Here is a 15,196-nt window from a genome sequence, read left to right on the forward strand (position 1 = left end):
TTCCATAAAAGACCATGGATATACACTGATGAGCTTTGATGGGAGCTGAATCTCATTCAATATTTTTAATAAAAAATTAAATACATATCAGGTTTTCTAATCAAGGTGATCCATCTTTTTTGATGGCAAATTTTAGATCCCTTCTGGGCAACATGGAATTGGCAATGGTAGGTCTTGTTCTAGGAAGATACGAGAGTATTCATACCTCCAACCCTTCCTTCCAAGAGACAGAACAGCAGTGATGGCATATCTTCTGAGCTCATAGAAAGATTTCATAGGCCTGCCCTAACCTCTGGTCCTCCTGCTGTTTTGAATGATACATGCTACGTGGTGGAAAATGAGTTTGAGAGTCCAAATTATTTTATTCCGAGGGAAGTCTAGTATAAGTGAAATGAGACTTGGCATTTATACTAGCCTGATTTTGTTTTACTGTCTGGATTGCTTGATGCTATGAAGGGCTACATGGTAAGCAAAGCTGTTGCAATGGCCAGAATTTCCTTGTGGGGTTGTTCCAGTGAGTTGAAAACTTAACTAGGAAATCAGATAGTCCTTTACAGAACTACATCATTTACATACTACTTTTCCAAAAAGATCCCAAGAGGACCCTAACATACTGTAGCCAGGTATATTTATGACTTGTTGCATATTTTTTCCATGAATCATATCACATTTTGAAGATAAGAATTTGATAGTAATTGAGGCATGTTTTAGATCAGATAGGAGTGGCAAATTTTATTCGTAGGTAGTGTAAAAACAGAATAGTTCCTCTAGGGTTTCTTTCCTTAGCACAAAATCTCACTTCCATTGAATAAAATGCAAGTGTGTCTCAAATAGGGTTAACTGGATCCACTGAGTGGTATAGATGAGGGTAACAACAGAAGATAATGATTGAGTCCATAAGCCATGTAGAAGCAAAAATAAAACTCAATAGGAAGATTACTGTATTAAACAGGAGCTTTTACATGTGTTCATGAATCTGTATTTACTGTCAGTAACTATATACATAAGAAAATATTTTTTTACTGTGAAGGTGGTTGAACAACTGGAAAAGAACATGTCCAGGGAAGCTGTGGAGTCTCCCTTCTTTACAGAAATTCAGAACTTGACTGGTCATTGTCCTGAGCAAACTGCTTTAGCTGTAGGGTTGGACTAGATGATTTCCAGAAGTCCCTGCCAGCCTCAGTAATTTTGTAATTCTGTAATTTCAAAGTCCAAGGGAAAGTTTAAGAAAAGATAAAACGTACTCTTTTCTAAAGCTTTGTGCTTTAAAAGCTACAGCTTGCTCCAGCAACAAATAAAAGCTTTTGTTTTGTAGACTTTTTGCATGGAAAGTTGTTGTAAATATGAAGTGCAGCAAAAACAAAGCGTAGAAAAATTGTCAAAGGTAAATAGTAAATTTGGGTACAATTTTTCCTTTTTCCCTGGATTTCCCACTCAAAGCAAAAAGCACAGCATCGGAAGTGAGTGCTGGAGGATGGGACTACATTCAGAAAGCTCTAGTTCTTGTAAGCTGGAAACATAATCAATAACCATGTAGCAGAATGGAGAGTCACCAGTATTGTACCGCCCTTCAGAAATCTGCTATTGCAAAAGCAGGTATGGTGACTGTCATGTTCAGGATAACTAGCTAATGGGCAATTACAGTCAAATCCCTTCAATTTTCCCTGTAATTAGAGTAATTATATACCCTACATGCCTATATCCCAAGATGTGAGGACGCTAGAAAAAGTAATTTGTTTTCATGAAAATCTTATTAAGCTGCTTCATTGGTATTAATCTTTCCCTGTTAAAAACTTTGTTATTTCCAATAATTGAAGTCCAATGCATTGTGCTTTTTATATTGCAAAATCCATCTGTATTTTGCCTCGGGGCAAAAGGTCTGAAGCAGCTGTTAATGGAGAAAGGTCTAACAGTATAAATCATTTGAATTTCTCTTCAGTTTGATTCTAAGTAACAGCTGCTTTAGGCTACTTCACAGCACATTATGTTTGTAAAACAATGCAAATTGGGCTGTGTTTCAATGGTTGTCCTGTTTGTCTGGTGAGTGTTAATTCAACACAGTGCTGCATTTTACTGTCATATTTATAAAGAACAACTGATTCCTACCTTGGGAATTCTCTGTCTGGATGTTTTCCACCTTTTGAAGTATAAGAAGAGATTGACTTCAGCTGGAGTAGATGATATTTTCATCCCATTGAAACGTACATATCTGATCAAATTCTTTGCCCCTGTTTTCCTTGTGCAATCCAGTTAAGGAAACAGAGTGAGTGATATGTGTTGCATATAGCCTTGTGCACAGATAGTTACAGGGCAAACCTGAATGGAACATCGCTGAAAATATTTACTGTACCCAATAGTGACCTAAGTCAAAGTAGCTGTTTTTGCACAAGCGTCCTTTACATGTTTCACTTACACTGAAAGGATAAAAAAACCTAAGATTTTTCCCCTGTCTGCTTTATTAATTTATATTCAGAAACCTGCTAAGAGTAAATGCTTCACTTTACTCTTAGTATATGGCTAGGATTTGTGCCCTTTCTATTTCCACAGTTTTCTTTTAATTTGCTAGTTTCCCCCAACCAGTTTTAGACAGTTTATTTTTCAGCTAAGCTTGAGGTAGATGTGGGTAACCATTTGAGAATAGTTTTGCACATTCTGAGTCAGTTTTCCCATCTTAGATTCATAAATTCACACATCTTTGCTTCTCAATGAATTTTGGGTGTTTGTTTCTTTGAATAGTAAAGAATTTCTACTCTTTGAGAAAATATATATGTAACACCCATGCAGGTAACAGAAGTTGGCAAATGCTTTAGTGATGCTACTGTAGTTGATGTCACTACATTCATCAAAAGTTCTTAACTTTGCTTAAAATGTTTTTAGACATCCAAAAGCAATGCAGTGGCCAATATATGGTCAGGAGAACAATAACAGAGAAGCTCTGGTATGTCTTGATGAACTAGTTAAATCAGCACTTTTTTCAAGAAGATATGGCCCCCAATTGCTAAAGCTGGCAGAATAGAGCATTTTACTGCACCTCAGCTGTTCCATTGTACAGTTCTATACATGAGCTTAACTTATCAACAGAAGTTGTTTTGCAGTAAGATGCCAGATTATGAGCAGCAGCAGCTGAGGTGCAGCAGGTTTTCCTGTATCTGGAACTGGAGCAAGAATTTCTGGCAAAGGGTCAGTAACAAACAGCTGGGATAGGGGGAGAAGAGGCAGTAAGGTCTTAGCCACCACAGCTGGTTGCTCAGTGAACGTGAATCAAAGCCTTGAGAAAAGCATATACTCAAAAATAGTTTAATAGTTCATGAAGCACCTGTAGTCTGAAATACATTCACAGAGAATATTTGTTGGACAGCTGTAAATGATGAACAAAAGCACCCTTATCTACTCTTGGATCATTTGCACAGAGAAAAGAAGGCTATGTCTGTAGTAAAAAATATTCTTTATGAAGCTCAAGGCCTTGTACCTGAACTTTGAAGATAAAACATTTTGAATGGAGATGACTTTTGTTGAGTGTGTCCTTGTAACCAATATGTCCATATCACTTTGCAAAATGTAATACATTTGAAGTTATGCAAATGGCACCATGGCACCTCCCTTTACAGTGCTGCAATAGTTTATGAGGAAATACCACAATAGGAGTCAGAGGACATTGAGGAGAAAGAAAGCTATGACACCAGCCAAAAAGAGGTCTTAGTGTCAAAATACTCCTGTTTTTCACCCCTGTTCTGATCATTTCCTGACTCTCCTATACAGAGAAGCACTCACACTATCTATTTATCGATTGACAATCACATCTATAAAATACATGCCCACTGCCTAAGCATCTGGGTGGATTTACATTCACAAAAAGCCTAATAAATAATTCACAACATATTGCCCACAACTGCTAGAGAAAAGAGAATCCCAAAACTAATTAGTATCCGAGAGCACAAAAGCCCTCTAGAAACTTCATTTCTAACCAATTTCACCACTAATTCTGCTAAGATAACAAGTCTTATGGATTTTCTTAGGAAGAAGCACAGGTAAACAGATAAGCTTTTCTGTGAGCCCTGAAGGCTAGCAGGACTAGCAGTCCAGCTGGGAAACAAGTTCTAGAGCTGAGCATACTTCACAGCAAATATTTTCCTGTCCATTACTGAAACTGGAACTGGCAAAAGAAATGGTCAGGTGAACTCAATGGCTTAAAAGATAAAGGAAAGAAAAAAACAGGTCCCAGACCATTTAGGGCTTTGTAGCTTATGCCAACATGTTCAATATAATCATTCCACAAACAAAACTTTTATAGAGTGCTTTCATAAAAAATGCACTCAGAACTAAGAGTAAAATGTCCATGGAGTTCATATATAAAGCAATAAAAGTAAATTAGTCATGGAGCAATAGAATAAGGTAAAATAAAATCAGATTTGCTTATTTGAACAATTTACAACCTGGAAAATAAAAGACAATAATTTGGAAAAAGTTTTATGCCTTGACAATAAAACCTTTAAACAGTCAGATACATTATCTTACATTTAATGTGAGGGCAAGCAAGTTGAAAGCTGTTTAGAAACCTGCAGAACTCATTGACTTCTACAGTAAGAATTCAGCAGACGAGTAAAATTTATAGAGTTCTGCTGGTGTAGGCTGGATGCTTATGACCTTGTGACACATGCCACCGAGGGTTTAAGCTCAAGAAGCTGACACTGTTCACAGACTTGAAGGGTTCCTTGCTTGGTGGATTGCATTCCACAAGTGCTGGGGTTCCCTATGTACTTCAAGCCTGTCAGGTGCAATACTATTCCAGCAGGTGTTTCGCTTATTGGTCTCATTAGGAAAGGGAAACTTTCTTTGTCCTGTAGAGATATTTTTCCGAACTTCCTTTCTGCCTTTTCCCCACCACAAACCATTATTGTCTAATGGGAAACAGCCACGCTGTTTGGTGGGGGGGAGCTGAACAGTTCTATCACTTCACCAAAGATGGTGGAAACTCCTGTCCTTAGTTCTATGTCAGGGTAATTGTGATGGAGAAACATTTTTCAAAATGTCTAAGGGGAGTTTAAAGGACACTGTTGATTTCTGGGAAGAAGGTGAAGAATCATTAAGTGTGTGCAGAGAACACAATGGAAGGTGAGAAGGAAAATTAAACTACTTCTACTCAAGCCTGAGGACATTCAAAATGCATATCTAATCAGGAGTCAGATAAAATTCTAGTTCATATAGAACATTTTACTTGCTGTGTATCTCATTCAAGAAAATCTCAGAGCTCCTGTTGTCCAATAGTCTGTAAATTCTAAAATATGGGAGAATCCAAGAATCCCCCTCCCCAGTGACATAAACTTCATTATTCCCTCTATTAAACAAAAGACAAATCTTATTATATCCCATGTCTGCTGATTAAAATCAATACCGCAAGTACAGTCCCGACAGTGCAGATGGGGCCAAGCTAAGGAGGGCCTGCTGGGAGAGGTTCTGCTCTATTTGCTTCCCAGCTCTGTCATTCTTTGTTAGGTTTTTACTCAGCCAGCAATTGTCTTTTGGACAGTATTAAAGAGCCGGGAGTTATCTATGCATTTCTATTCAGTGTAGGACTATTACATAAAAATGGTAGAACACACTTACTCAGGGCATAGTCAGAGCACTCTTTGTATGCAAGCTTGTGGCTTACTTCATGAAGAAGTTGACATGAGGTTATTTATTGTCTGTTTCCTAGAGATAGAGCTCATTGTTCTGAGATGACACCTTCAGCAGCACAGATTTTGATCACATAGTTTCTGTGTGGACTTTAACTTGAGATTTCCTGCTAACCAGACTGATGCTATCAACACATTGTCTTCAGCACAGGGATTTCTACTTTATTTGCTTGCTTCTTTTTAAGGTGAAGTTATCGTTCCTACACAAACAGCAATAGGAGGTAATTGGAGACATGTTCCCTAGCAGTGTGAATGGCATGGGTGTCTTTTTTTGCTTTTTTCTGCTGGAGGTTGGTTCAAGTTGGCACCAGTGCCACCTGAAGTGCAGAGCAGAGTCTGTCGCCTGTGGAACCACCATCTGTTCTACCTGAAAATTCAGCAGGAGTCTCGCTGTGAGGTTCTTTTTGTTGGTCTGCTTCATCAGTGTTTCAGGATAGGGAATGACGTGCTACGGGTAGTGGGTGGCACCACAGCGCCTGAGGACTTCACAGGTCCAGATGGGCTCCCAGGAGGGCACCATCTACCAGCCCCTTATGAGAAGGGTCTGAGGCACTGATAACCCCCTTGTGCTTCCCAGCACACTCCTAAAGCAGCTGCACTGCCTGAGACTTCACAGAGAAAGTTCCCCAGAGTCGTGAATATAGCTCCAGGGTCTTAGTCCAGTAGTCTGTACTGGTGAATAAGAAATGATGTACTGATTAAAGGTGTACAGTTTTAAATAATAGTCACTCCTGGTTTATATTTTTTTTTCTGTGCACATCATAACTCCATGGATAGCATCTAAGGGGTCTATGTAGAACGTATCTGCTACCACAGAAATTATCACTAAATCTTTGTTGTGCAACTAATTTCTGATCCTCCATCAGATCTGCTGCTCTTTGTTCTTCAGAATGTGGCTCAGACATCCACTGAGATCAGCGACCTTCAAAGGCCATCCAAGAGTTTTCCCAAAGGACAGATAAATCAATCTACCAACACTGTCAGAAAAGTAAACTTTACATCAGTAAATTACATGCACTGTGTTTCTTCCCATAGGATGCTTGTGCAGTCCATTGAATGTCTGCTCCAGTGTGTTATGCAAAAGCATCACTAAGACCAAACAGAATATTCCAGTGTTTGAGAGTGTCAAGCCATCTACATTTTTAGAATGTTAAACTGTGATTAAGATCTTTGCTTTTTGTAGAGCCATTTCCAAAGCTCTATCAAAAACGCTTGTAAAATATATAGATGCATACTCTTTTATCAGCCTTCTGGGATAAAATTAAATTTCATATAGATCTGTGCACCTCTTGAATTTTATGAATCCAGGCACTTTTTCACAAAAGACAATCACAAAAGTGATCTTAACTAATTTCACCCTATATAAAGTTAAGTGTATATAAAGTTATGTAATGCCAGAAAGCGGGCAGATGCGATCCCTATCAAAAGAAAGGAGGCAAGTCTAGTTGGCAATTTGTCTTATTCTAAACTGGATAGTTAAGTTATCCTGGCGGAGTACCTCTCTGGAAGTACCTCACTTTACTGAGTATAGCGGGGTTCCAGGAAAGATTAAGACCTCCTACTATTTGACAGGTGCAATCAGTCCTAGCTCTAATAAATGCAATCCCTGGTTTACACACTTAGAACGTCCCAAGTATTATTCCTAATATTGTATCTCTGTTTTACTAGGCCAGATTTATAGATTTGTAACTCGATGCTAAGACATTAATCACGAGATGGTACTGACAACACACTGTGAGCAGCTGGCAAGAATGACCAAAATTTTTTTGCAGTATTTTGTAAAGTTAACAAGAAATTCATTGCGGCAGGAGGCAAGGACTGAACTTGATTAAAGCCAGAGCCACTGCAGATGTTATCATGACTAGAGTCATGCATATGAAAAACATAACCCTGAGTTCACAAATCTTAACAGCACCTCCCATGAATCCTCCTAGGCCACATTTAAGATTTTAAGTCTACAGTTGTATATCTTACCATTTTCTGCAGGAGGCTTCAAAAGACTTCTGTGTAAGCATCACGTTTCATGAATTCATCCACCTGCATAAAGATAGAGGAATATATTCATAGGAACACAGAGCACTGAATGCATCAAGTACTTTGCAGAGGAAGCAGACCACACTTCAATTTACTTACTAGTGAGTTAACAAAACATTGTAACAGAGGATTTATTAAAATGCAGAATGTGAAAATGGGTAAGAATCTGATTCTGAAAATCGCTGAGTGCCTGAAAGGCTGTGTGGAAATGATAGATACTGTGGGAAATATGAAATGCTGTGCAAAAGCTGCACTACAAGAGTGTCTGTCATCATGGCACTGCCCATGGGACTAAATAAATACAACGGCTGCACTCACTTCCATTGCCTCTGATTTTCTTTCTTCGGTTTCTAAGATTGAACTGAATTATGTTTTGTGCAAACACTACATTTTCCTTCCTTCAGATGCTTTCTGATATATCTGCCAGTGTTTGTCACTGTAACAATTTGTCAATAAAGAAAAAGGATGTGTAGTATCTTAGTCCTTGCTGCAATATTTCTTAATAAGGCTCTTTGCTCTAGGAAGTTCAGTCAAATGTTAACTACTATGAGCTACTGAAGTGATAACAAAACAAACAAATATTTCAGAAACGCTTTTCAGCTCTGGGACCAAGTCTAGGATGTGTCTCTTTTGTGACAAGACTGGTTCAAAGCTTATAAACAGCCATCACACTAGTAAAATCAGGTAACAAGTTAAAAAGTAAAAAAGAAGCCTCATGAAGGTTTCACATTTTCTCATGTCACGTCTGCAACATTTTTCTTTTTCTTCCCTGCTGTAGATGAGTGTATTCTGTAGTTACAGAGCTGGCAGGTCATGGTGTAGATACCTGAGGAGAAGTGTTTTGCTGCAAACTGGTGTTGTGCCATCCTGAACACTGTTGTAGGCAAAAGCGATAGATCTGGTGGACCACAGCAATGGCTGTGACACAGCTGCTTCTGTGCTACATAGATTGTGTTAGGATGAAGACTATGTGATAGCGTGTCTTCCATCTGTCCTGCTTATATTTTGCACAATCTCTTTTCCACATAAGTTTTTTATCTGCACTGAGTGAATATTGTTCTAGCTTGTTCCTTGTTATTGCTGTGATTGAAACATTTGAAAATTCAACCAGATCTCCAGAGACTGGACTCTGTATTTCTGTAATACCACACAGACCATTTTGTATTGTTAAGAAACATGGACAAACTTAAGACAAATTTTTAGATCAAGCCAAGATTTCCAGTTAAAACTCTCCACTTGTAATGCTGAAGAATTATTACACCTGTATTTACACATACAATTTATTATTTTAAAGATAAGGCAAGTTAACTGTAGCATCCAAAGTAACGCCATTTTCTCTAAACAAAAAATAGGATCTACTGGCAGCATCTCAAATACTTATTCTTTACTGCTGGCAAAACCTGAATTGTTTAAATGATGACAAATATGTGCAGTTTACTTTCAGCTTGCTCCTAGTGATTAGATCTGTATAGTAGCAGTTAACCACTTTTAACTTGTTTTATACCTGTTAGTATTAGGAAATGAGTCAGCCTATTTCCAGTTGGACAGCAACAGGAGATCGTGGAAGTTGGGAGAGCTTCTAATTCTTTCATTCAACATGATTCAAATAGTAAACTTGAAAAGAGAATAAAACTCCTGAAGTCATTTAGGCATCCATGGCAAAGAGTAAAATTTCATTTCTGTTCTCATGTGATTCACTGTGAAGACAAAAGGAATAATATTTAAGATTGCCTCAGTGACTTGGGAATTGTAGAACTTATTTTTAAAGGAAGTTTGTGCAAGCATACTCTGTGCTGTGGCACTCTGTGCAAGGACACCCCAAGTCTGGGCTTTGGGACTTAAGCCAGTATCCTCATGTAGCAATGTGCTGCTCTGTGAAGATACAGCAACCTGTACAGAGCTACTCCAGGGATCTCTCAGCTGAGTTCCCTTGATAATATAGATGTGATGTCAAGCAGTTGCATGACTAAGTATTATCGAAAATCGATGGGGTACTCATTTCTGTTTCCAGTAAGGATTCATATTACCGTAGCGTAGACGTGCTTCTATTCCTTCATCCTTTCACTGGAAAAGCTGTCAAAGACTTCAAGACAAGATTGTTAGTATCTTTTATACTGTCCCAATGCTATATGGCCAAAGTTAGTAGGAATTATACAGTGGTGTGGGGTAAATGTTTTTTTTCCATGGGTGTGATTATGTTCCTGTTTGCTTTCATTTCTCTTTTTCTGCTTAGGCTGCTTGCATATGTACCTTTATTTTCTTTCCTGATGCCCTGTATTACCTAACTCTAGAGTACCTTACTTTGTGGATCAATACACCTACTGGCCAAAAGCATTACAATTTGGAGACCTGCCCCCTGATGCACATGATGCAGTTTCCTTGCTTCCCAAGTGCTGGAGGCTACACGTCAGGTGGTAACTATGGTCAATGGTGAGACAATTTTAGAGTTCGCTTCATCTCATCCCAGAGCAGAAATCTGAAATAGGCCTGATGAATAAATTTGCCTTTGGCTCTCTATCGACAACCAAGGCTGTAATGCCCACTTTCCTCAGCTCATGTGTGGATGGGTAACTTTGAATGTCATGACTTGTGTTCATTGAGGCTTATTCTCTGTAACAATTTTTTTTTTTTTTTTGGTTAGTCACCGGTTTAAAAATGTTTCCAATGAGGACAACGGTTGCTAATGTGACTGTAAGCCAATGGTCAGGATGACTGTGTCTGATCTGGGCTAGATACTAATTAAGTCTCCCAGTTTCTTTTATGTGGTTCATGAGATCAGACTTCAAACAACAGCTTCTTTGTCCTGTTCCAGAGCCATGCCTGTTAAAAATGGTACAATAGATATTCCTGGTACAGTAAATATTCCATTCACTAGTGAGCTGAACATCTTTTTGTTCCTCTTATCATAAAGAGAGATTGCTGGTAAGCCTAAAATTGGATCCATTAGTTCTGCATTTTCTGTTTGTGAATGTGTATGCACTTGTCACACCACCCCTCTGTTCTGCCTGTCCACTCAGTTCTTGTAAGTAGATAGACACTGAAGTAAATGTTATAAGGGTCATGCTCCCTGAGAGGTCCAGGAAAGGAGAGTCTTGCATACCTCTCTACCTTGCCTGCACACAGAAGCAAAGGAGAGAAGTGGAGTGGCAAGGTGATGTGACCCACATATATCTGCACAGAGATTATGACCAGTCCACTTATTCCTCTGGGTTTGCTGTGGCCATGATACCATGAGAATAGCTGAATTTTAGCAGTACTGCACTTGGTCACTGGGAGGAATCTTGCTTCTATAGGGCAGTGGACAAAAATAGCATTCTCAAATGAACGGATAGTTAAAAATGGGACCTGTCATTCTTAATAATGTCAGTTTAAACTTGAACTCAGGGCTTCTTCAAAACACACAGAGCTATAAATGACACAACAGATTCACATTTAGTGGGTAGCTGGCAACCACAGCATACAGAGGCAGAGTGCAGCTACTGTTTTGTGGCAATGCAACTTTATTACAGAGCTGCTTAATGTTATGCAGGGAACCTGGAGGGGGAAAAAATCACAAAGGGTATTAAAATCAGGTCTGCTGGGAAGCTCTAATTATAGCTGTTGCACAAAATGTTAAGGCCTGTATATAAGTCAGCTTCTGTGTGCCTGTACCTCTTGCCAGCACAAAATGTAAGTACTTTCTCTCTTTGCTTTTCTCCATTTCATAGTGGTCTGTAGAAAGGTGAAGAGTATTGTTTCTACAGAGGCAAGATACCAAAATTTTGTTCTGTGCTACCTGTGGTTGTAGAGATTGGAGGAATCATGGGCAGTGTTCAGCCTTGTACAGGCATGAGGCTATGTATTAAAGAAAACACTTAGAAATCTGTGAATCATTCCCCAAGCTCCAGCATATTTTCTAAAAGCACTTCCAAGAAGATCTGTAGAGACTTAGAAAAATTGCCAGTACATTTCCAGCACTTGAAAGGCATTCTGAGACATAATATGAAAACAACCAAAGGTGTAAATTTCCATCATAGGAGATGCTCTGGACTACTGATGAAGATTAAATGAGATGAAATATATCTCCTTTGTGTATGAGGTACAGACCAAGCAGACCTTAGAAAGGTTTTTTGGGTTTTTTTTTTTTTTTTTTTTTGTTTTTTTGTTTTTTTTTTTTTTTTTAAATTATTTGTTTGTCTGATTTTTTTAAAGATCTGTTAAGACACACATGCACACACACACACTGCCTCCCACCTGCTAAAAGATCAAAAGAAAATGCTTGAGACTATAGAGAGGTGAGGTACAGCTTTTTTTTTTTTTTTTTGCTTTTTTCAGCACTGGACAGCAGAGTGAATGATTAAAGTTTGTTGCATGAAATTAAAATGATCTGGGATATAAAGTAGTGCAATCCTTTCCTTAAACAGAAATCTTTCTCATGATAGAATGATAATGATATGCAATGTCTATAACAGCAGTCTTCCAATAGCAGTTATCCACCCATTGGTAACATTGATAGGCAAAGCCAACCTTGTATCATGGTGTAATTATAGCACATACAACATATTTAGTAAGTTTAAAATTGTGTCTTGTGTATCCTCCCATGTGGTGACAGCAGGTATGTGAGACACACACAGGGGCAGGGGCTGAAAAAGCCAAAGACTTGGGTCTTTGTGTTTTGTCCAATAGGAAAGACCAAATTACATCTTGGCTCTGAAGAATATACTGAGAAATTAAACTCCATGGTTGAGACTAACTGATTCACAGGACATGGGAAAGGGAAGACAGCCAGGGGGTTGCACAAAGTCTCAAAACAGGTGAATCTAAGACTTTTAGAATAAAAAAATCTGAGTAATCTTCTAAAAAATATTGAAAAAAACAACAGAGAGATTTTAAGGTACCTTCCCAATTAGGTGACCATCCGCATATAGGAGTGTTATTTATGCCAAAGCCTGCAATGCATTGGTGAGTCTAGCTTAAAATGACAGTAATGGAAAAGTGACAGATGTTTTGTCTGCTTGCTGAGGAGTACAATCTTATGGAAATCTCTAGACCATTTGAAATAGTTCTGTTACCCAGAAACTATGTTGCTCTCAGTTAAATACCCTTCTCCATTTGCTAGGGTAAGGGAGAAAACATACTTCATTCTGAAGTGAAAGCAGGCTTTGTTGTACCCCACCAGGAAACCAAAACTGTATTCTTGATAAGGAATTCCTGTTGGGCACTTTAACAGCTCAAAGTCAACCACCATCTGCAGGTCTCTGAAGCAGTTTCCTTCCATCAGATGAGACAAATAAAAATCATACAATCATCCAACCTCATTCCAAATGAGGCTGCTGCTGACAAATTGGAAGCAATATTAAAATAAGGGGTCTCCTACCCCACTGGAATTAAAGGTTGAGTGGAAAAGAGTACAAAAATAGCAGAGTATATACTGCCTGGGAGTATAAGACATCACCTATATAACATTATTCCACTACTCCAATGGAAGAAGACTTGGAAGAAGACATCTACTGACCCATTAAACCTAGGCAAAACCCTGTAGGGTGGGCTTCTGGCTAGTCTTACAAACTTATCCTGGGGTACTACTTGAGGGGTATTCCCAGGAAGGTTTCCTTGTCTCCAAGGAGCTGCTTGGAAAAGGAAAGATGAAGACATAATTCCTGAAGACATACCTGGCACCCACTTTGAAAAAATAACCTTCCAGAATGCTGGACAGATGGCAATCTTAATGAGAGGAGAAGCTTCACTATGTCTACATTAACTTGATTGGGTGCCACTTAATGACTTTATTCATCTATTTAAATCATCTTGCAAAATCCTGTACAAGCTTTATGCTGGCAAGTGGAAGAGCAAGGCCCTGTTGCTAGTCACATGGGCTTTTATTGGGTCATAACACATTTTGTGACATGCTCTTCATTTATACTCTTCCCTTAACATTGAAAAATCATTGTCACAATAATGAGTTATCTAAAATCAAGACTAATTGAGACAAAATGAAAACCAGATTGACACTTTGTTCAGACATTTCTAGCTTGTTTCCTCCTTCTTCCCACCTGCAGGGAGGTAAGATAAGGTGCAAGTACAGCAGGGCGCATCTTCTTGCTGACCTCTTATTCCTACAGGCAGTTTGCAGGTGGGAGCATTCATCACCTCAGTTCTCGTCCCTACTTGTCAGTTCAGGCATGGGAGATGCTGGGCATACAGCATCCTTCTCCCCACTTCTTTTCTTGGATCCAAAATGCAGGCAACCCTGATGTCAGTGTATTGATTTAATAGTGGCTGCAGGAGACAGGACTTCAGTCTTCTAAGAGACAAGTGTCTTCTCAAAGGGCCCTGTAAGTTCCCTCTGTAGTTGAGAGGTACAGGCATTTCCAAAGGATGATTCATATAATCAAAAATTAAATGTGTAGAATAGATGGGATGAACCCTCTAGAGGAACAATTTTCTCTGCACTGTCTGTTCAACTAACCTAGATGACAATTTCAGACTAGATGCTTGAATTTTACAGGGTTGCAGTTAGCTAAGGTGAACCCTATCTAAACATAAATTCCAAGGACACAAAACACTATCTAGAAGAGCACTTTAAACCACAAATGTGTCTGAGTTAAACCTGTATGCCTATTGGAATAAAATGGGATTTGGGTGTGGAGATCCATAAAGAAATTTTGGAAATACCAGTTTAGCTAGTGGAAGCTGGCAAAAATCACCATCCAGTAAGCACACATTTACAGGTTGATTATTTTTCCCTCTGCAGATGAGTCATTTACATGAGTAGTCCAAGAACTATAGTCCTTCTTTTCCTGTTCAAACATGTTCTCTGTAATCCTTTCATTTTCCTTTGAGGAACAACTTCAGTGCTTTCTGTTTTCTTTAACGCAGTTGTTGCTTTGATTAATGATTTAATTGTTTAAACAGTTTGAAAATGTAAAGGCTGCCTCTAAGCCAGGGCCTTTTTAATGAACAGCAAGAACAAAGAAGCTGCAGTATATGTTACAGAATTGTCTTCATTGTGGTGGCCCTGGTGAGATCACCAATTCCCTTGTCCACCTCTGCAGTCTAGACATTATTTTCCATGGAACAAACCCTGAGATCTATACTCAAAATTTAATCAGGAGAAGGAAACAATAATGGCCCTGAGAACAACTTCTGGAGCAGCCCTGCATAACCTGAAGCTATTTTGTCTTCCCTGCAGCAGCGTGCTCCATTTTGCTTGACATAATGATAATGCTCAGGAAAAGGCAACACTGTCAGTCCTAAGGAAAGCTGACCCACATCCCTGTCTACACGCTCTTGGAAGTGTGATGAGAAGGTTTCACTCATTACCTTTACCTCTGTCTTTTAAGAAGGATAGCAGCATGAGAGAGTTTTTAATGAAAGAAACGTTATACATTATCTCTGTGCTTTTAAGTCACACCTTAAATCCCCTGCCCATTTCTTTTTAGGTGACATTGGCCTCCTTCCTTCACAAAGCCTCACCCTGTTTTATCTCCCCTCCCATATTTCTTCTT

At 38.8% G+C, this 15,196-nt stretch overlaps 1 long non-coding RNA gene across 1 annotated transcript in view; it reads right to left on the reverse strand.

The window, feature by feature from the left end:
* The window catches only part of LOC121089678, a 42,629-nt gene that overhangs the window by 18,873 nt on the left and 8,560 nt on the right, over positions 1–15,196 (reverse strand). Inside the window, exon 2 of the long non-coding RNA XR_005828313.1 lies at positions 7,650–7,712. This is a non-coding gene — a long non-coding RNA (uncharacterized LOC121089678). The remainder of the gene's footprint in view (positions 1–7,649; positions 7,713–15,196) is intronic.

The sequence above is a fragment of the Falco naumanni genome, chromosome 5 (assembly GCF_017639655.2).
Source record: "Falco naumanni isolate bFalNau1 chromosome 5, bFalNau1.pat, whole genome shotgun sequence".
NCBI lineage: Eukaryota > Metazoa > Chordata > Aves > Falconiformes > Falconidae > Falco > Falco naumanni.